Source organism: Taudactylus pleione, unplaced genomic scaffold (assembly GCF_031769625.1).
Source record: "Taudactylus pleione unplaced genomic scaffold, aTauple2 ptg000342l, whole genome shotgun sequence".
NCBI classification, from domain to species: domain Eukaryota; kingdom Metazoa; phylum Chordata; class Amphibia; order Anura; family Myobatrachidae; genus Taudactylus; species Taudactylus pleione.
Window position 1 is genome coordinate 8,580,744 of NW_028284743.1, and position 11,133 is coordinate 8,591,876.

Genomic DNA, 11,133 nt, shown 5'->3' on the forward strand with positions numbered 1-11,133 from the left:
GTCCAGGAATGATGATGTTCGTCCATGTAAGATGACGTTTTGCCTCTTTCTGAGTTCCGTTTTTTTGGAGGGAAAAATCCGAACTCAACGTGCAAACTCGAACCTTTCCGAGCCTGCACATCCCATATATATATATATATATATATATATATATATATATATATATACACACACACACAGCAGGTAAAATAAGTATTGAACACATGAACATTGTGGGGCTATTGTTATGAAATTCTCACCAAATGGCAGCAACAACCCATGCAAGCCACACATGCAAAGAAATCAAGCCATAGATGTCCATAATTAAGTTATGTGTAATAATGTGAAATGACACAGAGAAAAAGTATGAAGAAAGGGAAGTGGAATAAACATGGAAGGCCAAGACACCAGCTGATATATATCAGTAATTACATAATTTGTCAGTGCAAATTAATATAAGCTGGTTCGGTCCCAACTGATGGCCTATAAAGAGGTGTCTCACTACCAATGTTTAAAGTTTGCTGCACAACATTTGGACAAACCTGTGAAATACTAGGAGAATATAGTCTGGTCAGATGAGACCAAAATTGAACTCTTTGGATGCCATAATACACATGATGTTTGGAGGAGAAATGGCACTGCTACTGCACATCAGTCCAAAAAACCATACCAACAGTGAAGTTTGGTGGTGAGAACATCATGGTGTGGGGCTGCTCGCATCCTACGTCATGTCTGCTATTTATTGGATTAATCAAGTACATCGACCAGCGTATGTACTGCTCGCTATTCTTGTGGTTGGTTTTTCCTACCGCAATCATGTGAGCAGTTCTGGCTATAAAATAACCCAGTGACGTGGTCAATGACGCTGCTGTATTAATTATGCACACCCATAAAACGCCCGTTTTGACCTTTAAGCACGCCTGCGTTCGGATCTCCACTCCTCGTTTTCAAGCACCTTCCCCTGTTACCACCCACATACACCTCCTCATGTCACTCAAAATAGCAGGCATTCGCTATTTAGCGAACAAACGATTTTCGTCTGCACTGACTGGTTCGCGCATGCGTATTATGATCCTTACGCATGTGCAGTTGTGCAAACATCGCTCGGAATGAACGAGCGGCCGCTTACGAGCGGCTCTGAATCAGGCCCTGTATCCGCAATTTTGGCCACCAGTGTACACACACATATACACGTAAGTGCCAAAAGGCCATATTTCATGTTTGGGTAACAGGGTTTTTGACCACTTATATCTAAAGTGCTGACAATACCTTTAACAGTCCTATATTGCTCGGCTCCCATTTATTGACGGTAAAGGACTAGTTTTACATTGTGACACTTTCTCTATGAAGTTTAGATCTATAAAGTACCCTTCTCAGCACTGGAGATACTGTCCTGTTTTCACTTATATTCGCTATGGATTAAGGCCCTGATTCAGAGTTGAACGCTCTGAGCAGAACGCTCGCTCTGAATCAGGGCTGTCCTATTTAAATGTGGAGCGGCCTTATGGACGCTCGCATAGCTGTGGGTTGCCACCCACAGCTTATGCGAGCGTCCATGATGATGGTCGCGATGGTCAAGACCATCGCGACCATCGGGCTTGCGACGATACCCTTGCGGTAGGGTCTCGCTGCCGCAAGCCCAGGAGTGATTTTGGCTCTATCAGAGCCAAAGTCACTCCCACTGACATCATTACTGATGTCAGTGGGGCCGGACTCAGACGGTAGGCGTTCCTATGGGAACGCCTCCGTCTGGCCGCCACGCCCACCAAAGGGGGCGTGCTGTCAGTCACCATCGACAGCACGCCCCCTTTGGTGCGAGACCCCGAGCGACGTATTTCTCGTCGCTCACCGGGTCTCGCGCATGCGCACGACGGAGCTCCCTCCATCGTGCGCATTCTCACAACATCGACCCACTTGCGAGCGAACTTTGCTCGCGAGCGGGTCTGAATGACCCCCTAAGTTGGGAAACCCACTAGTTCACCTTAGGTCACACACGTTGGCGCCGCTCCTTCCTAGTCATTTTTCATAGATGATCATTGGGACTACAGGCAATTGCTAGAAGGCCTGTAGATGAGCAGGAAGTTGCAAAGGCCCACATCAACCTTGCTCTGCTTTAATGAGAGGAGGCCTCTTTTAAGCTGGCGCATGCTCAGAGAAGGTCTTTTAAGAGCAGAGCTGGGGACCTTGGAAGTGTTAGAGACTCATCCCAGGGGCCCCTACACAAATTTTCTTGGCAATGCTTTGTTCTGTCACCTGCATTTTTCCAGTATAGCCATAAAATTTGTATATAAACACTATGCCAAAAACAAAGCCGCTAATACAATACATGACTCTTTGTGTTGCGAGCAGCAGTACAGACCATAAATTAAGTGTTGTCAACGAGAATCCTAATGTCAGTGCCAGTTAGTGCATGTCTGTGGCAATTAACAAGGCATAAAACTATTGGAATACATGGCGCAATATAGGAAGGATTACAGCCGACCATCAATACTCTGCTTGATCATGCGATGCTGAATATCATCACGTTTCAGGTACCTACAGAAGCAATTGCCAATAATACGGTCATTGCAAGTGACAGGAGCAATAATTCTGGTGGGCAATCTGACTACGTGATGTGCACAACATCTGCATTATATCATCTGCTATTATAGCAATGACTGAGCATATTAAACAGATATTGATTTTGATGCTTATTTGTTTGATTTACTTTATTCCCAAGACAATAGTCAGATGAAACAAAGCACATCCACATGGTTGTTTTCATGTAGAGTAGTGTTTATTGCAGCTGCCTCTTATGTTTTATGTTGTCAGGATTCCTTGTGGAAGCTCCTACCAGTTAGAGTAACAATTCTTTGGAACACATTTCAATTATCTTTTTATTATATAAGTAGGTCTAATACTTCTGCCCTCTGTGGTCACTTTATACTAATTGGTAGAATTTTAAAATCCTAAAAACAACTGCACATTGCTTATCCCCAGTCATCACAGACACTCACACATTATCTTTAACCTTATATGTCATCTCTATGGTAAATCTTAATGGACTGTTAATTACAACAGAATTTATTTACTCCTACGAATATGACAGCTTTTATAACGTCTTGCTGATGATTGATCATTATTACTGAAATCTGATTTTCCTTCGTCTGCATTCATATTATCATTTTCACAATTTGGATGCATATTCACTGCTACTTTGTATTACTTTTATTAGTAAACAGTATTTTATAATACAGTGTAACCTACTTTTACTGGCCAATACTCCCATTGGGGGAAAGTATCACAACTAACTTATTACACTAAGGGCCGGATTCAATTAGAGGCAATATCGTCCGGTTTTATCACCGCCGGCGAAATTGGACGATCTTCGCGTGAAAACAGGAGACGCAAAAAAAAATTGCCTAAAATGTTAGGAATTTGTGTCTGCACTCCAAAAAAGGCTGACGTACATCGGAAATTACTACTTAAATTGCATCGGTTGGCGGTAATTTGCGTATGCGGGAAAACGTAAAAAAAAAATGATAGAAAGCTATTTTTTTTTCCCCAGAAAATTAGTGTTCCACGTAAATTGGGGGTATGTTAAAATGGGTGCAAGTATATTTTCGTGTCGTAAAAGCGCAATTTTAAAAACTTAAAAAAGCGCCTGCTTCTGCTACGTGCGATGTTTAAAACACTTCACACATCCATACGGCCCCCCGAAAAACTAGACCCAATACATTAAACCCATTTTCAAATTACTATTTTTCTCACCCAAAATTTGACCAGTTGTTTTTCGCCAAAGTACGCAAATTTTTTTGGGGGTAAATTATCATTGGGGGGGGGTGTCCAAAGGGTTCTGAAAGAAATCCCCACATTTTTAGGCAAAAATAGGGGCTTTGCATTTTTTTTCACCTAGTCTGAGATGGTGAAAACTTTCCACCTGTTTTTTTAGCCGAAAATCGTCCGATTTAGACGTCGGCGATAAGATCGGGCGATTTTGCCTCTAATTGAATTCGCCCCGAAGTATGAATATGCAGGCACATAAATCATGCTTTTGTACCTCTAAATCCATCCATTCACATGAAGATAGCAGTGATGTCAATGATGCACTGATACAGCTGAATGTGATGCTGCAATATAAAAAAATACAAGCGCCGGTTTTTGGCATGCCAGCAAATCCATCCAGCACATGACTGTTGCAAGCCTGTGTGTGCAGACATAGAATAATGATAATGGCAAATAGGTTTCCATGTGGTCCAGCCCCATAGCTGTATAAAACTTGATCTGGTCACAAGTGGAGGCTGGGTTTATCTGCACACAATGATGCAACAGTCAATTGGGGCCACATAACATTTGATTGTTTACAGCAGCAATGTCAGTATCCTCTCAATGTTCCCTCTCAGCATGTGTGGACTGTCACATTCGCAGTGAATCCCCATTTGCACTTACAAATATTTATAATTTCCTCATGTTTAAGGCAGAATTCAGTATTGGCGCTAAAAGCTAAAAAGCATATCAGTGCTATCTCCTGCTTTCTGATAACCAGCACTCTCAGTACGTGTCGCCTAAGTTCTCTATAGGGATGGCGCTATATTACTGGCTTTGAAAAGCTTTTCTTAGTTAGCTTTTGTAAGCGAAGATAGTTATCCCACAGTACTCTATGGGAGAAGCCTGGCCAGATCTTCTGATGAATCCCTGGTGGGCTGGACACCTCTTCCCGATGCCTATCGCAGCTATATTTCTTTGCACATGCTCAGACTGTTGGCTGCACATGTGCACACTCAGCAGATGCTGTAGAGGTCAATGCAGTCCATGACGACAAATTCCAAGTTTTTTTTAGGTAATCCCACCAATTTTGTAACTAAATTAGCTTGGTAATATTGCATTTAATGATAAACCTCTCAGTTCCTTTAGAGAAAGTGCAAATAGAGCTGTGCTGCGATGGTCTCTACTATGTGGCTCAGAAGAGCAATGTGACCTCGGGAGCTTAAGGAACACCATTATTAAGGTCCTCACTTTCAAGTGCTATAGCCACCTCCTTTTCCTGCAAATAAAATAATACTTCCACCACTAGCTTCACACATACACTGAAGTTCCAAAAATCACGGGATAGATGCCTAGTATCGTGTAGGACCTAATATAGCATGGTGAAGTATAGCAATTCGAAGTGGTATGGATTCCAAAAGTGGACGGAAGACCTCTGGAGAGAGGTTGACCCAATACGGCCTAGATAGCTTCCCACAGCTCCTTGATATTTGTAGGTGCAGGTTCTTGGGTGTGAATGGACCTCTCCACCACATCCCATAAATGCTCATTTAGGTTCATGTCAGGCAAACATGGCGGCCACATCATTCTTCACAACTATCCAGAATGCTCCTTGAACCAATTCTGAACAACTTGGAACAGATGACACGGGCATTATCCTGCTGGACTATTCCATCATTGCGGTGGTACATAAAGGGCTGCAAATGATCAAGCAATGCAACATAGTGGCTACTGGTCAATCACGTGTTTTGGCACACCTGCAGACCCAACCCATGCCACGTGAACACCTTACACCATTATGGAGCCTCCATTAGCCTGCACGGTGTCTTGTCGACAACTGGAGTCTATGGGATCTGCCCAACTCCCGAACCCTACCATCAGCCCGAAACAACTTTAACTGTGACTAATCAGACCAAATTTTGCCAGTCTTCCAGGGTCCAATTAGCGAAGTTCAGGTGAAGCAGTGTGTCCGGTGTTGTAGTATTTTAGGGGCACACTGGTTGGTCTTCAGCTAACATGCCCCATGAAAACTAATGAACACAGCACTGACATGCTGGATATGGGGGGGGGGTGTTTGACTGGGGCGGTACACCTGTAAAACCGTAACGCAGGTGTCCTAAGGCGAGCTCAGGGATGACAGAAACCTCCCGTGGAGCCGAAGGGCTATCTCCTGCATTGAATGTGGTTTGAGCTAGTGTTGCTTACCACAGAAAATTAATGTCAGACGCCACTGGTCACTATGATTAAGTACCCATGGTCAACCACTGCACTGTCCACGGTGGATGGCAATGCCATCCATTAGGTATTTCTGGTACACACGCGACTCTGTAGACTCTTTCAGCTTAAAATTTACAGCAAATAGAAGTGCAAACAGACAGAAAAGCCCCCCCAAACAAAAGCACTGTACAGATCAGTATGAATTTTTCGGAAAGTGGGGTCCCCCCTTCCGAGGAACTACCAACCCTGGGCAGAAAGATGTTTTTTTTTTTTTAAATTAAAATTAATATCCCCCCCAAACGCCCCCACCCCCCGGTGGTCGCATCCTGTCATTTTTTTTTTTTATACATTTCCTTCATGGTAGAGCTACTGGTGCTTAATGTCCGGGCATGCTGGCAGTTGTCGTTCCACAAATGCCTGCATGCCGGAGTAGGCTTGCTGGGACCTGTAGTCCCACTGTAAACAACAATATCTATTTTTAGACAATTAACCCCGCATCCACTGACCAGGACTGGTAGTTCCTCCGGAAGGAGGGGGGGAGATTCCATTTTATTTATGGGGTCCCTACTTTGAGGCATTCCAGCCCTGAGCTTTCCAGTTTGGGTCTGGTTAATGGTATAGTGCTGGTTATAAAAGTATGAAGGGAATCTCACAACGATTTCCCCCCTATTTTCATTTTTGCATCTATTTTTGGTTGGTTTTAAAACCGACCGTTAGTAAATCTCGGGTTTCTATTGGTGTTTGTGTGAAAGTATCGATGGTTTGTCCAGTGTTCTAAAGTTGGATTTTTCGTCATTTTGACTTTAGTAAATCTCCGATTTGCAATCTAAATGGCAAATCGCACAAAAATGTGAAACGACCTTTTGTAAATTTACTCCTTAGTGCTTCCAACCTGGGCAGCTACATGGCAATTTAGACTCAAACCTATAAACAAAATGCACAACACAATTTAAGCTCACCCCAAGTAGGAGAGAGGCGCTCCTGCTCAGACAGCATTGTGGGGTGCTTGCAGGTTCAAGGAGAGTGCAGATAATTATCTCATTAACATATCTTTCCAAATGTACACACACTTTAGATTTCTGTACAATCTTATTTATTTTTTATCATTGAAAACAAGTGCACAGTCTATACAGGAAAATGTATATTGTAGCACAAGACATTGGCTTTGCCCTCCTCCCACATGATAGTGGAATGCAAGTGCAGCACTCATTAATGGGCCCTAATTCCATGCAGTATTATTAGAGGATACAGAGAGAGCACTGTTAATTTCAGTGCCAAACTACACATAATGGGCTTGATTAAGAGTTGCTTGCATGTTAGCCATAGATGCGGCTGCTTTGTCTGCCTGGACATAAATGCAGATCCTTGCTTGTATGCAGCATTGGCTGATCGCCCCTATCCATTCACCACCAGGGAGGCGGCTGGCTCCAAATTTATTCTGCAGCAGGACAATGGCCCCAAACACACAGCCAATGTCATTAAGAACCATCTGCAACGTAAAGAACAAGGAGTCCTGGAAGTGATGATATTGCCCCCACAGAGCCCTGATCTCATCATCATCATCGAGTCTGTCTGGGATTACATAAAGAGAGAAGGATTTGAGCAAGCCTACATCCACAGAAGATCAGTGGTTAGTTCTCCAAGATGATTGGAACAACCTCCCTGCAGAGTTCCATCAAAAACTGTGTGCAAGTGTATCTAGAAGAGTTGATGCTGCTTTGAAGGCAAAGGGTGGTCACACCAAATATTGATTTGATTTACATTTCTGTTCATTCACTTTGCATTTTGTTGATTGATAAAAGCATTCTTAATTGGTAGCATCTTTTCCACACCTGCCTAGAACTTTTGCACAGTACTTGCTGCAACTGCGTTGTAGATGGGGGGCAGAACCAGGCACCCTTGTCATTCATTAGGCCCCTGCTCATAGCAGCACAAATCCGCAATTCACAGGTCAATCGGGAGGGTGCCAGGCCAAAATAATGGAATCGCATCATATTGGCTCCAGCTCCTCCCCATTGATCCACACAACGTGCCATTTTAGCATGAGTGGGTGGGGCTTATTAACATGGTGCCTGCTCTCACGTCTGTCGGGGGTCTGAGTACTCAGAAACCCCCCCTGCGTGCACCAAAGACAAGAGGGGGCGGGGCTGTTTTTTTTTATTGAAATCTAGAAGTCTTATCCATAGTTACCTATGCTCTGCAATTCTGTAAAACGGACTTATGTGCAACTCTGAATCAGCTCCAATTATTGTGACATACTGTGTGAACGAATTATGCCAACATGTTAATATACACTATTGTGCCCATTCCGGGGGGGCCAGACACTCATACACACTTACAAACACTGACATACTCACCCTGCTGCTGAAGACCTGGCTCCAGACGCTGGATGCAGAAGATGGTGCTGCAGAAGGTAAGTAATTATGGACCAATTACGCTAATTGGAAACTTCCAATTACTTAATTAGTCCTAAGGGGGGGTCCCAGAGAAGTCCCACTGATTTTACCTAAAATTAGCGATCTTAAGAAAAATCACACCGGCTCACAAAAAAAAAAAAAAAAAAAAAAAAGGCACCTTATTGAATAGCAAAATTCCCGCACCTACAGGAAAAAACTCGCAGGTGCGGGATTTTTTATATTCTCGCACAAAATTGAATATGCCCCTATACGGGGAATTCTCCATTGCTAGCTAGCCCTAAGTAGTTCTGAACTTTGGGACACTAATGCCCGTATTCAATTTGGGAGCGAAAAGTCCGTGGTGGACTTTTCGCTCAACATTGGAGCTTTTCCTGGGATAAAGTATTGGGCGCACACCCACTATATCCCCGTATTCAATTAGTAAGCAGCGAAAACGGGAGCCTGCGGAAAGGTAAGTATCACTAAAAATTCTGGAATTTTCGGGTTTTGTTCCTAGGACCCCCCTAAAGATGTCCAGACATGGGGGATCACTCTGGGTATCCCCGTTTAGCCCTGCAGAATGTGTTCTGCATTTTTAAATAGCCGTGGCAGGTGTTTTTTCCCCGACATTAGAACAAGTGATGCAGAAGAGCACTTAGGTTTTTTTTCTTTTTTTAAGTGGTCACATCAAATTTGGGGTACATGAAAATGGGTACTAGCATATTTTTAAGTCCCTAAACTAATTTTTTTAAAATTCAGCAAAAATGCCCCTGCCGCTAATAGCCTATTCTAGAAAACACCTGCCGCATACTTACAAAATACCCCTGAACCCATTTTAAGCACTGTCCCCCATTTTTTTTTTTTGCCCCAAAATGTTTAAAAAAAAATGTAGGGTGCCCCTATTTGTGTTTTTAAACTTTTTTTGCACAGTTTTTATGGACCATTCCCAGAGGTGCAGGCAATTTTTTTTTTACGCCTGCACCCCTAAACCCCAATTCTGCACTTTTTTTTCACATGTTAAACATGGTGAAAAGTTATCCCTGTTTTTTTTTTTCAAAGACTTTTCGAACCTGCAAAAAATCTTTGTAATTGAATACGGGAACAATTGAAATAAGAGAAAATGACGTCATCGGCGATAAAGTATCGCCAATTCTGACTTTTTCGCAGCCTAATTGAATACCTCCCTAATTCTTAGTGTATGCATTTTAGGCACCTTTATTTTCTGACATACAGATGTGTCCTCATACATTTAGCCTCAATATGCCACGCAGCAGTGAGTGAGCCGCCAGGTCCTGTGTTACGCTAGCATCAGGCGTTTTGTTTCCGAACTTGTGTCTAAGTCGCAGTGTGATTAGGATGCATCACAGACTGTGCTGATTAATTTCATACTTGTATATCTGTGTGCACCTGAGTCTGTATACGACGTAGAATTAAAAAAAGCTGCAGCCGCCACATTGTAGCACTTCCTATACAGATTCTGAGACTCAGTCACACACAGATAAATAAGTGTCACATATCATATTAATCAGCACAGTCTGCTGGGGCGTCCTAGTTGCATGGCATTGTCACTTAAATGCATTTTTGGCAAACAGACACCCGATGCTATCAGTCTCTCACAGGACCTGGCGCGCTGATAGGGGCTTTTTGGTGCGACTACAGCAAAGATATGTAAAGTACACATCTGTACCAGTTATTAGAATCAAAAACAGAATTTGGTGCAGAGATTTAATTTACTGTAGTAAAGAAACTGCAAGCATCGGTTGATCTGTCTTTAATGCCAATTTGCAGTACAAACAACGACCCAAATAGCATTTCTCACACAACACAGCTGAGATATTTGAAGCATCTGACACCTTTATGTGAGTGCACATTTGATTGATTTTTAGATGACTAATGCACAATGGGTTTATCTTCATCTCTAAAGCCTTGGCTTTGAGAGTCCTTATGTCACTGTGAAGGAGTCAGCTGTCAGTCTACACTCAGAAATTACTATCTTTGTAGAGGAACATTCAGTTATGCTAGTACAGAATATATTCTCTTTTTTTCTAGGCTACCTACCTCTTCAGCACCCTTTGTGACATTAAATATTCCTCGTGCAATCACTTCATTGGGAGCTCAGTGATTGGCAATGTGAGTGGAGCTCTGGTCAGCAGGTGAAGAAGTTTGCAGCAAACAGCTTAGTTCAACACAGAATCACTCTTTTGCTTCACATTATTAATGTTCTAGTCCTTTTGCAGCTTACCTCCCCAGCACCCACATCCCAACTCTGCCTCTCTCACATGTCTTATCAACGGTATGTATATTAGCAGTAGCTGAGAGACTGGAGCTGGAGAGGATCTCCTGCTCTGATCGTTGGAGGCGCTACGGTACAAGTGACAGTGCGCACACATGATAGTTTCTTCTATAACATACATCACCTTATTCCACCCTAATTTATCATTCTCACTTTGTGCTTTATTAGTACATCTAGATTTAGTTTTTTTCCTGATGTGAATACAGACGGGAGGGCATCATACCAGTACTGGACAAGCAGCTGAGAACCATATGTAGCAGCAGACAATCAGAACACACACTGCCAGGTTATAATTGCTCATAAGGAAAAGAGTGAGCAATTTTACCCTGAAGAGTATCTGACCCCTTATGTATTGTTTGTAGGCAATTGCCCAAGGGCAGTCATGTGCTAATGTGACCAAGGTCTTATTGTAGGATAAAATGAACCATCTATACTGCTTTAAAAAAGCCTCTAACATTTGGTTTTAGCTCAGTTTAGCAAGTGTCTGTACGAACTGGTGCTATA